This window comes from Octopus sinensis, linkage group LG6 (assembly GCF_006345805.1).
Source record: "Octopus sinensis linkage group LG6, ASM634580v1, whole genome shotgun sequence".
NCBI classification, from domain to species: Eukaryota; Metazoa; Mollusca; class Cephalopoda; order Octopoda; family Octopodidae; genus Octopus; species Octopus sinensis.
Genome location: NC_043002.1, coordinates 83,217,310 through 83,230,631, shown reverse-complemented (window position 1 = coordinate 83,230,631; position 13,322 = coordinate 83,217,310). Strand labels below are relative to the sequence as shown.

The 13,322-nt window shown below is 36.6% G+C and overlaps 1 protein-coding gene across 1 annotated transcript in view; it reads right to left on the bottom strand.

Annotated features, from left to right (window-relative positions):
- LOC115213067 (failed axon connections homolog) overlaps positions 1-6,968 on the bottom strand; it is a 32,921-nt gene extending 25,953 nt beyond the window's left edge. The window contains exon 1 of the mRNA XM_029781977.2: positions 6,449-6,968. The gene's annotated coding sequence lies outside the window, so the exon portion shown is untranslated. The remainder of the gene's footprint in view (positions 1-6,448) is intronic.
- Positions 6,969-13,322: the final 6,354 nt, after the last annotated feature.

Genomic DNA, 13,322 nt, shown 5'->3' with positions numbered 1-13,322 from the left:
AACGTCCGCTTTCCATGCTAGCAGGGGTTGGACGATTTGACAGAGAACTGGCAAACCAGATGACTGCACCAAGCTCCAATCTGATCTGGCAGCATTTCTACAGCTGGATGCCCTTCCTCATGCCAACCACTCCGAAAGTGTAGTGAGTACCTTTACGTGTCACCAGCACGAGTGCCAGTCAGGCGGTACTGGCAACGGCCATGCTCAATTGGTGTTTTTTACATGCCACCCGCTCAGGAGCTAGTCCAGCTGCACTGGCAATGACCTCGCTCGAATGTTTTTCACATGCCACCGGCACAAGTGCCAGTAAGGCAATGCTGGTAATGATCACGTTTGAATGGTGCTTTTTACGTGCCACCGGCATGGAAGCCAGTCAGCTGCTCTGGCAGCGATCACGCTCAGATAGTGCTCCTCGCACTCCACTGGCACGGGTGCCAGTCATCAAATTTGCAATACAAACTATTACTTATATACAAGGTTTAACTTATCAGTATACCCCCTTTTAATGATTGTCATTTTCCGATTCCGCACATATTTATTTGTATTATTGTTTCATGAATGAATTTGCTTATGCCTTCTATTATCTGTCCTATGTCTTGATTTTATTTTTTGTCTGAGAGAAATTAGGCATTGTAATGGGTACTGGGAATATCCCCACTCCTGGGTATTACTGGGTACCTCAGCTAGTATTACAATATTACAATAACTAATAATATGTTGTGCATGTGTAGTAATATTACAATCATGAAATTAGCATTAACTTATCTCACTCTTTTTTGTGGAACTCCTAGGAACCTTTTGCAAAACCCTAGGGTTCCAGGGAACCCCGGTTGAGAAACACTGCATTATTATGTGGCCATGCTGGAGTACTGCCTTAAGGAAATTTTAATTTGGTACTTATTCTGTTGGTCTCTTTTGTTGAACATCTAAGTGATGGGGGACATAAACACACCAACACCAGTTGTCAATTGGTGGAAGGGAGACAGCCACAGACACAAAGACATACATGCACACATGCACATGCATGCACATGCATGCACACACACACACGCACATATATGATGGGCTTCTTTCAGTTTCCATCTGCCAAATTCACACACATGACTTTCATCAGCCCAAGGCTATAGTTGAAGACATCTGCTCAAGGCGCCACGCAGTGGGACTGAACCCTGAACCATGTGGTTGGGAAGCAAGCTTCTTACCGCATAGCCACTCCTGCACCTCTGATAGTTGATAGAATAAAAATTTAGTTCACTTCAAATCGCTTCAAGAAAAAAAAAAAGAAACACTTGTAACAGCATTATATAATATACTCTTCCTTCCAAAGCAATAAATTTTTAATAGTACTTTCACAGAAGACTAGAAGATGTCTTCAACTGTCCCTTGCCATATAAAACTGTGATCTTTACGATCAATAAATTTATCTTCTGAAGTGGATAAGTCCTTCTTGACTTATAAATCTATTGACCTATAAATAACTAAAGATGATATGTAAGAGAACATGCTGCTATTTTATCAAGCTGGCAACAACTTGACATCAATTCTCAGTATAAAACACAATGACTCTGTATCAACCTTCCACAAAACCTTGCAACAAAATGAAATATTAAAACTCCATCCATTTCAAATATCTTACAGGAATATATAGGGTTGTCCGGAAAGTTCATGCCGATTTTTTAAAGAAAGAAAAAGGTCAATAAATACTTGCCATTACATTTTTAATCAACCAAATATGAACCATTTTGTTGCACAATGCGTCTCCATCTTTCCTTTAACTTGAAAATACCCTCTTCCCCAGAATTGAGGTGGTTTCATGGCAAAGAATTCATCAAGGTATCTTTTTATATCATCCAAGAAATTGAAATTTTTACCATTAAGACTATTTTGCAGAGACCTGAATAAGTGGAAATCTGAAGGAGCAATATCTGGTGAATATGGAGGGTGGGGTAACACATCCCAGCCAAGCTGCAGCAATTTCTGTCTGGTTCTAAAAGCATCAAGTGCCAAAAATGAACTTTCTTCTTCCATTTTAAAGGGTTACAGAATTAACACAGGTTATAGGAACATAAACCTTCTTCCACGAAAAGATAGCTTAAACTGTGCTCTGAATGGAGATGTAGCCAAATCCTAATTTATGGACTCAATCATGTTCTAAAATAAGTCGAAATGTAAGCTACTATAAATCGGCACAAACTTTCCAGACAACCCAATATATAACAGATGATAACAAAATCTTTGTATTTTTGATAGGCTATAAAACTATTTGACAACGTTTCATAAGTTTGGCCATGGAGTTAGGAAGTTTACTTTACAATCACATAGTCTTAGCTTCCATTCCACAATGAAACACCTTGGACCATAACTTCTGGTCAAGTAAAGCCTTCAGAGTGGTGTACCTGTCAAACACCTTTCCCTGGGTTCCATTTGCAGAGTCTAATGTTATAAATATTTGAACCATGTCATTGGATAATCCATAAGGCTTAATCGATATTTCTGTCTGCTAATACTGGCCTAAAAGGCTTGGGAAAATGTCATAGATACCAGCCTTACTTTCCTGATTCAAGGTCACTGCTATGGTCAAGGGTACTAAAATTTGGAACACCACACAAATTCTGGATGACTTCAACAAAGATTCTCAATCCAACTAAAATTACAAAATCTCAGTAATAAATAGAGCAGCCAGCAAGGTCAGTCACTTGTGGGACATAGGAGAATAAAGAATGAGGTTGATGACACAGGGAATATGAGAAGCTAAAGTAGTGTCATGATTTGGCATGATTTGAAACATGATTTAACATGATACATAAAAATTATGCAAGATAATATATTTACTAGGTAATATGTCTGATATTAATATCATAGATTTCTTGTGCACAAGTTATTTATAATTTTTCAACTACATTTTTCAGTGTGTGTAAAGAGGGTGATGATTAGGAATTTGTAGAAAAAAAAATCATTAAAAGAGAAGCACAATATAGAGCTGACGAAATGAGGTTGCACATTGCAGAGCTGGGAGGTGGGATGTCTATTATAATGCTGGGAGAAAGGGGTGCATGCTGTAGGGCTAAAGGGAGGGGACACATACTGTAAGACTAGCTTACCAAGCTGGCAACAACTTGACATCAATTCAAGTAATAATTGTACTAAGTAATGATTAAAGTTTTAAGACTTATTGAGATAACATTAATTGATAATATTGTTGTATTTCAGAATGGTCATTTTGCCAGTTTAGCCAATATATATTTGGCTATATATTTGGTGTTACTTTGCTTCAGTGTTATTTATTTTTTACATTAATCTTAATCTTATTTCAGCCAGAGTTCTTTCATCACACTCCTGTGACCGCATCAGTGGTCCTTTGCTTTCTTCTTTCTTATCTGTGTGTCTCTCCTTACTAACGGTCAGCCATTTTGTATTTTGTATTTCTATTGTATGTGTCTTCATTTGCGCATGCGTATATCTCTATGTGTGTCTATGTTTAGTTAGTGTGTGGGGGGGGGGGGGCCTGTAAATTAATTAATAAGTTATGGACAATTGTTTCATATTCTTGAAATAATGGCAATTAGTATATAAATGGTACTGGGTGGCAAAATAAACTACAACTTTAATAAACAAAATTACATGGCTGTGTGCAGGGCCTCTAAGAGTGGGATTCAACCTTCTGGGATCTCAAAACTTTATCCTTGAAGTTTCAGAACATTCTTTCTCTTGGAGGGCCTGGCTGTGTGATTGGAAATTAATTTTTAACCACATTGTTCTGAGTTCGATCCCACAGCAAGGAACATAAAACAAGTGTCTTCTCACACACACAGTCATGTGTGCATGTGTGTGTTAGCCTTTCTCCAATATATATCGAAAGATATAAACATAAGCAAGAAAAAAACAAAACAAATAAAGTGAATGGTGTTCTTCAAACCAAGTCCTTGTAATATTTGCCCTACACTGAATAACAGACAGTCTCTCATTGCTGTCCACTAGAAATACTGTGAACCAGGGATGGCCTCATCAAAAACCTGTTACCAATGAAGTTGTTGTTCACAAATAGCAATATAAAATAACTAACTAAATAAATAAATGCACATATACACAAACAAGCAAACAAAAGCATTTTAGCACATTTAAATCTTTTCACTGATTTGCTCCAGTTTGATATTCACTTTAAGAGAACCTGACCCACTTTATAAACCAGTGTTTTCATACCAGCCATCTCTCTTTTTCCCCAAATATACAGCTTTAATCACAAGTGCTATAGCAACCAACTGGTACAAAGTGTGTGTGCATTATATAATATACCAGGCATGCATAATATATATGTGTCTGTGTTTGCATAACTACAGTTTGTTACCTCTTCTCTAACTTGGTTTTCTAGTAGCTTAAAGATTTTTAAATGCATATTCATTTTTAGGGAATTTTGCAGAGAGGTGGAGGTAAAGAATACGCACATCACCCGTTTTTGGTGTTACCCTAACGCTAACTTTATGCACACCGAGTGTGCATATTCTTTAACTTCGCCAGATATATACATTTTCAAGTGTAGATTACAATTACATTGATAATCTTTTGTTTTCAAAAAAAGATTTTTACCCCAACCCTGATTTTGTTTCCTTAATCTCTCTTTAAAACGCAAATTATTTAATTTTAAAGGTGCTTCTTCCTTTCCAAGGCCACAAGAAAATAAAAATGTTACCGTTGTTGCAATTTAGTGTAGCATTTTAAAGTGAGCTATGAAGAAACAAAGTCAGGTGAGGGGTACCAAACTATATATATATATATATATATATTATATATATATATATATATATAGGGGGTCCAACCCATGCTAGCATGGAAAACGGATGCTAAACGATGATGATATATATATAAAGAGAGAGTGAGAGAGTATGTGTGTGTGTGCGTGTGAATGAGAGAGAGATACTTACACATGTGTACCCCACCCCCCCACCTAACTTTGTTTCCTCATAATTTCCAGAAAAATGGATATCTTTTAGTGAAATTTTTTATAAATATGCTTCAGATGGTGTACATTCTGATTATGTCGGAATTTATTGTGAAAAAGTTTTTCTGAGGGTAGGAAGAGGCGTTTCCAAAAATTCACAATAGTTGGTTTTGTTTCCTCATGACTTTCAGAAAAAAGGGTATTTGTTAATGACATTTTCTACAGATGCCTTTCAGGAGATGTAGATTACAATTATATTGGAATCTGATATGCAGAAAAAAAAACTGGTGTCCACATACTTGTAGATACTGATACATATCACAATTATTATTTGAAATTTCAAGTTTCATTTTGTGACATGTATCAGTATGTATGTGTGCGAGCCAACTAATTTTTTCTTTATTTTTCATATTGAATTCGAATGTAATCGTAACATACTGGCAAGACTTCCTTTTGTCCACCCCCTTAAAACACCCTTTTTTTTATTTAAATTTTTTTTTCTACACAAACCCCCATTTTCGGCTACGGAGAATTCGAATCTGTAAAAAAATTGGCATTTTGAAATTACCTACTAAATTCATTTTTAACTTTTTTCAGAATTTTTTTTTTTTTTTCAAAATATGCAGGAAAATACGGAGATTATGATTCTGAAAAAATTTTCAAAAAATTTTTGTAAAATTTTTTTTTCATAATTGTTTTTTGTCAAAATATGCGGAAAAATACGGAGATTATGCTTCTGAAACAAATTTCCGAAACTTTTTCTACTTAGGGTTAGGGTAAGGGGGTTAGGGTTGGAGTTTTAGGGTTAGGGCTACGGAAAAAGTGAAAAATTAAGAAATTGGGGCGGGGGATGCAAAAAGTTTCAAAATTTCAAATTTTTGCAATTTTCCGGAATTTCCGTATCCGAAAACATAGGTTTTTGGCAAAAAAAAAAAAATTTTAACAATAATTTGCGAGAAAATGAGGTGGGTGTACGGGAGGAAGAATATTAGAAAATTTCATTAAAAAATATCCATTTTTCTGGAAGTTATGAGGGAAACAAAGTCAGTGGTGGGCATGCGTGTGTGTGTGTAGTAATGTAAGAGCTGTACCTGAAGATATTTTTTATATAGTACAAATGTTTTCTGACATAAAATTCAAAACATTGCGTTGAGCGAGAGTCATGAATAGTCGAAGGTGAAACGGGAATTAGACTTTCAAGTTTTGATATATTTCTATCTTTCATTATACACATACACACACCGTATTTGATAGCTTAAATGATGGGCGGAGATAAAGATCATGGACCGCACCTCCTTTGCGGACCATGATCTTTTTTTGCGGCTCCAAACCCTTCTTTTGCTTTTTTTTTTACAGGCACACACTATATCGGGGGTGGAAATTCCAAATCTGCAAAAAATTCTGCATTTAAAAATTTACATTTAAGAAAGAGAGGCAAAGAGAAAAAGGAAGACATAAAGAAAGAAAACAAGAAAACGAAGGAAGGAAGGAAAGAAAGAAACAAATACTTACTAGATGTTCATACTGTTGTGATTATCATCCCGGGACGAACAAGCAACTGTCAAAAGACAATGTTTATTAACTTTCAGCCGGAGAGAGCTACATCCGTTACAAAGTAATAAAGTTTTATCAGTTCAAAGTTAAAGTATTTATGTTCGTTGTATATGTCTAGGTTACATCTAATATGTATAAAGAAAGACAGAAAAGATAGACAAATATTTTGTATTATAAGCTTCAGTAGATTTCAAATGCAGAAAGAAAGAAGGAAAAAAGATTATTAAAAGAAATGCGCGAGGACTGTGTGTAATAAACCTCCGCAATTTAAAGGAAAAAAAATTACTCTCCAAGTAACAAAATAACACAGGCAGCTCTTGCATCCATTTTAATGTAATATATTTTCCTTTTGGCGAACTTTCGTTTTGACTCGAAATAGTATAAACAATGATGAATTCGGTGGTTTCTGTGACCACTTGTTGTCTTGTCAATTGTCAGTTGGGAAGAGAAAGTTAATGGGTTGTGCGTGCGTGCTTGTTCCTCCGTGTGTGTGTGCGCACGCACGTGCTTGTTCCTTTGTGTGTATGCGTGTGCGCGCGTGCTTGTTCCTTTCTCTGTGTGTGTGTGCGTGCATGCTTGTTCCTCTGTGTTATTTCTACATTCCACAACATAAAAACAAAACAGACACACACATACACAGAAGAACAAGCACGCACACACACAAACAAGAATAAGCGCGCACGCACAACCCCTTTCTCTTCCCAACTAACAATTGACAAGACAACACGTCGTCACAGAAACCACCGAATCATTGTTTACATTATTTCGAGTCAAAACGAAAGATCGCCTTTATTTTTCACTACATACGTGTGTGTGTATGTGTGTGTGTGTGCGTTTACGTGCGTGCATGCACGTGTTCCGGGACGAAAGAGAATTTCTCTTTTCCGTGGAGGTAAGCCCCTCATCTGGGGTACCACATGTTCTGACATCTCTAGTGACATCTTGGTGTGGTTCAGCTTCCAGCCCAGACTCCATGCTCGTCAGGTTGAGAAAATCAAACTGTCGAAGTATCGATTCGTTCACCGACAGGCTTATGGTCGAACTGGTAACAGAGTACACCTCTGGCGTTCTCGACCCCCCAGACCACCACTTTATCGTGCTGCTACTGTATGAGTCTCTCTGAGAGATTTAGCGATGCAATATTTCTAATCGCCATCAACCCTCAAGCCATGAAGAGACTGCAGACAGCCATCACCAGGCGAACTCTCAAGAGATAAGCTCTAGCCATCAAGTAACTTGCGCCAGTCAAGCAGCCAACATAGAACAACATATTCAGCACGAACAACCCAACACAGTAGCAGTCGCAGAATATAGACACCACCGAATGACCAACGCACACACAGACACAAAACATGCCCGGTTCTACCTCATCACATCGACACATTATTTTCCCTGCTTATTTTCTTCTTCGCCAACTCAAAGCATGTTGGTAATGTCATGTAGTGAATTTTTTGGTGTATACAAGTAAATGCAAGTGTCGATTAAATAAATTATCTAAGATTAACCTCCAGTGTTTGACCCGAGCAAAAAAATGAAAAAAGAAATAGTGTAATAGGTGTAAAACAACATGCGGTAAACGAAAATGAAAAAAAAATGCGCACTGGCGAACGTAAAATTCACATCGGGAGTGTTCCGAGTCCTCTCACCACTTCCCTGTTCGTCAGCGCAATTTTTTTTCTTCATATTCGTTTACTACATATTATTTTACACCTAGTACACTATTTTTTTTTTTAATTGTGACAGGGGGTGGGTGGGGTGCGAACTCGGATAATTCACGCGATCCAGTAATCCGCCTTCGACACCTGGCCACCATAAAAAAAAAGCAAAAGTGCAATAGGTGTAAAATAATGTGTACTAAACGATTATGAAAAAAATGCGCGCTATCGAACACAAAACGAGGAATTGGAATTTTGCTAGAGCTGACAGAGCCATGGGAAGAGAACATCGCTAATACAGAGTAATGGAAGGAGAAGAGGTACGAAAAATTAATTGAAGAGTGCAGAGAACAGGGATGGACTGTCGAGTATTGCCACCTGGAAGTGGGGGCTAGAGGCTTCATTGAAAGGAAAATGACAACGTTATTCAAAAGAAGGTTTGCATTTTCGAACTCAGATCTGAGAAAAGTAATAAGGAGGATACAGGAGGCAGTCGAAAAAGCCAGCTTCTATATATGGCTGAAGCGAGAAGACCAAAAATGGCTTGAAAACCATAACATGCCGGCTGGGAAATAGCATCGCTAGGTGAGACTGGCTGACACTTAAGCAGCATCGCTGATTGACAGGTAGTGGTCTCGTTCATGGCACCCCCTCCTCCTTGTTCGAAAGCTTGTACCACCAAACAGCCGGTCGGGTCTGGCTGCTGGAACTGAAACTAACACGACACTGTTGGAAGGCAGGTTTAGAGAGGGCGCAGGCTAAAATTACGCGCTCTTGGTCAGTTGAAGTTTAGACAGTATCACATGACAACTAGCTGGTGCTGGCTGCTGGAGCCTACCAGCGAGTATTTAAAGGGAAATTTGGCAGGATGATCAGTTGCTTGCTGACACTCTTTGACGCTGCATCGAAGAGGCCAGGGAACAGAAGAAAGAAGGAGAAAGAAGAGATTCACTCAACCCCAGAGCTAAAGACACCTCCGAAAGGAAGGGGGTCTGCTACATCGAAAACGGTAGAGGAGTAGGGGCCGAAACCGGACGTGGTTCCTCCTGATGATGTCTTTAACCACTGGATCCTACAAAGGAATTGTTGAGGTAGCAAACCATGGAACACGGTTGGAATCAATAACAAATACGACAAATGTATCAATTAATTTTAAAAAAAACAAAGAAAGTTATTTAAGCACTTACTTTTAATGCTGTCCTTGTCGTAGCCTTTCACAAATGTTTTTTAAAAAATTAAATAAAAATAGGATATATAAATGTATTAAAGCACACCCGTGAAAGATAGGCTCTACTGGTCAAACTAGTTTCGATTAGGAAGCTTGAATTATGCTGCAGAGACAGCTGCTTGAGAATAGATAAAAATTAGTTCTAAAACTTCAGGTCAACCTGGGGTGTGAATAACATTAAACGAGAATATAAAATACTGGTGAAAAATCATTTCAGTGATTTTATAACAATTTCTTTGTATCTGTGCTACTATTCAATTACAAACATGGTCTGTAAAGATAACTTATTTTAACACAATATTTGTGTACATTTTCATAAATGTCTCTCTTGCAATATCACCCCTACTTAGTTACTTCTTGGTGGTGGTGGTGGTGGAGGGTGGGGCTTAACAATCATGGCTGAAGTACAATTTTGGAAGTATTGTTCAAGTTTTTCTTATTTTGGATTCAGAATTGTAGCAATCTGAACAAAATAAGCGGGGCTCATTTTGCGAATGAGAAAGACTAGATCCCAAAGTGTGTATAAAATTAAATTAAATCCAAGTTTAGTCACAGATCGATCTAGTGAAGTTTTAACAATTTTGTGACAACATAGTGCCTTGCAGAGGTAACTGTCGAGGCTCATGGGGGTACTTAGCTGTTCCAGCGCTTCAGCCTCACCATCACCCGCGGCAACGCTGCTGGTGTGCCTCAATAGCCATTACAGAAGTTTCCCAACCCCATGTTTTTTCCTCAAAACTTTTTTGGATTCCTATATTTTTGGTATAGGAGATTAGGATTTTGCTCCCAACACACGTTGTCCCGCTCCACTTGACTGCTTCTGTTTTTTTCTACTTCTCTATCAACACCAAAATTAATCTTCCAAAGAGGTAGTGGCATTTTCTCTTTCTTTCACTTTTTTATTAGAATGTATGAAAACACTATTTTATTACAAAAATGTCAAAACTTTACTAACTTGATTGATCTGTGACTAAACTTGGATTTAATTTCATTTTGTACCCCAGCATGGCCACAGCTCGTGAGCTGAAACTAGATGAAAATGAAAATGAAAATGATACTTTGCTATCAGTTATATAGATAACTAGCAGTATCGCCCGGCGTTGTTCGGGTTTGTAAGGGAAATAACTATAAAGCATTTTTAGAGAGTTATAGCCAAAAAATAGCAAAAAAATGGGGAAAAAAATTATGGTAAATTTTTTTTGATAGTTAAAAAGGTCGAGTTGCGTCCCCTAGACCATCTGTGGTTTGTGTTTCTGATTGTCGACCCCATGTCGAATTTATCGATCTTTTTCAGAACTGGGGGAACTTTTCAAAATTTTCGCTGCGTTAGTTTTGAATTATGACATTGGGCTATGTGTGTGTCAAGTTTCATCAGAATCGGTTGAAAGCCGTGGTCAGAGTGAGGGTACAACCGAACAGACACACAGAAACACACACAGACAAACTGCCGTTTATATAGAGAGAGATTGCAAACAGGGTCTATAAGGATAACTTATTTTAATACAATATTTGTGTGTACATATTTTAAAAGTATTGTTCAAGTTTTTCTACTTTAGGAATTAAGAAAGGTATGTAAAAATAACTTCTTTTGCACACACACACACTCTCTCTCTCTCAGTAAAACTTCAGTGCAAATTATGTTATTTCTGTGTGCACATACAAAATACAGCTCAACTTCAATTGAAATTCCACTTTTTCAATTTTTTTGTTAATGTTTATAAGTACACTGTGTAAACATTAACCTCTTTTTTTTATTCTTGGCTTTCATAATGGAATTAATATGCTTATCCAATAAAAACATTTAAAAAAAAAATATTTTACTCCACTCTCCTAATTTATTTTACTAACGTAATTTTCTGTTAGTAAATGATTTTCTTTTACACAAACAAGCAGCAGCTTTAATTTCGAAGCATTTGAAAATTAATTACAAATTATAAAGAGAAACAAATGGTGGAAAGACTTTCCCCTCCCCCCATTTTCTCACAAATTATTGTTTTTCTTTTAATTTTTTTTTTTTTTTTTCCAAAAACCCACGTTTTCAGATACAGAGATTCTGGAAAATTGCCAAAAATCGGAATTTTGAAATCCCCCCCCCCAATTTCTTCATTTTTAACTTTTTCTGTAACCCTAACACTCCAACCTTAACCCTAAGACCCTAACCCTAAAACCATAACCCTAACCCTAAGTAGAAAAATATTGGGAAATCTTTTTCAGAATCATAATCTGAAAAAAAAAAAAAGTTCTGAAAAAAGTTAAAAATGAAGAATTTAGGGCGGGGGTGTGGGTGAAGTAATTTCAAAATGCTGATTTTTGCTAATTTTTTGTCAGATTCATATTCTCCGTAGCCGAAAACGGGGGTTTGTGTAGAAAAAATAGAAAAATTAGATTTTAAAAAGGTGTGTTTTGGGGTGGGGAGTACATAAGGACGTCTTGCCAAAAATTTTTAAAAAAAGACGAAAACAGTGAAAAGTTTGAGAATTAATGGGGTAGGAGGGAGGAGTAATATTTGAATTTTTTTTTTTTTTCAGATAATTGTATTAATTCTATTATGCAGAAGACAGAATCGAAAAAAATTTTGTGAAAATTCTTAAAAATAAAGAAGTTATGAGGGGTTTTAGTACATGCTTCGATCAGAACTCTGCTGCCCTTTTTTATATTGTAATTCGTGTTTGTGATGAAGATATTTAAATCTGATTCTTGGTATAAACTTAAAAGGAAGTTTTTTCAGAAATTGTATCATTTAGCTATTGTTTCTAGCATGTCGGAGGTAATGTTTGCTCCCCCATCCTTATTTTTCACCAAAATTTCTTTGGATTCCTGTTTTTGATATAGATTTGGATTTTGCCCAAAAAACACATTTTCAAAATTTTAATTTCCCCACTCTCCACTCCAATATTTTTAATTTTTTCTTAAAGAAACACTCAAATCCCCTTCCCCAACCTCCACATATCACGTCCCCACTTTCAAAGAGCTAAAATCTCCGAATGTTCCACTTTAAGCATAGAATTCTACGCATGTGGGAAACATCGGACGAAAGTGAAACATTCGGAGTTTTTAGCTTTTTAAAAGTGTGGGGAGGTGATGGGTGGGAAAAGGGCCACTGAGTGTTGCTTTAAGAAAAATTAAAATTTAAAAAAGGAAAATTCTCTATTTTTCAAGGTGGATTAAAAAAAAATAATTTGAAAAAGAATTAAAAATCAAGAAATTTTTTTGGGGGGAAATTAAAATTTGGAAAACATGATTTTTGAACAAAATCATATCCTACTATATCGAAAACATAGAAATCTGAAGAAATTTTTGAAAAAAAAAAGCATCAGAAATGGGCGGTGTGCACGTACATTAGCTTCGTCTAAATTTGATCTTAAAAAAAAAAAAATCAAAAGAAAAATCAAAGAAAATATTAAAAATGTGCTGGCGTGATTGTATGGTGTAAGAAGTTTGCTTCCCAACCACATGACTCTGGGTTCAGTCCCTCTGTGTAGCACCTTAGCAAGTATCTTCAGCTATAGCCTTGGGCTGACCAAAGTCTTGTGAATGGATTTGATAGATGGAAACTGAAAGAAGCCTGTTGTATATATATGTGTGTGTGTGTGTGTGAATCTTTATGTCTACACCTGTCCCCCCACCACTGCTTGACAACTGTTGATTAATAGAATGATTACCAGGCGTAAAAAAAAAAAATTAGTACTGGGGTCGATTCATTTGGCTAAAAATTCAAAGCAGTGCCCCCTGAATGGTCACTGGCTAATGACTGAAACCAGTAAAAGATAAGGAATTTTTTTTTTGTCACTGTGTAGAAAAGAAGGTTAGTGTCTTTTGAGGTCTTTAAACCCACCTAGTTATTTTTTGTTTAACACCCATTTTTCCATGCTACCTGGCATTTGGACGAAGGGTTTTTTGAGGCAAGATTTTTATAACCACATGTTCTTCTAGGCATCAACCCATACCT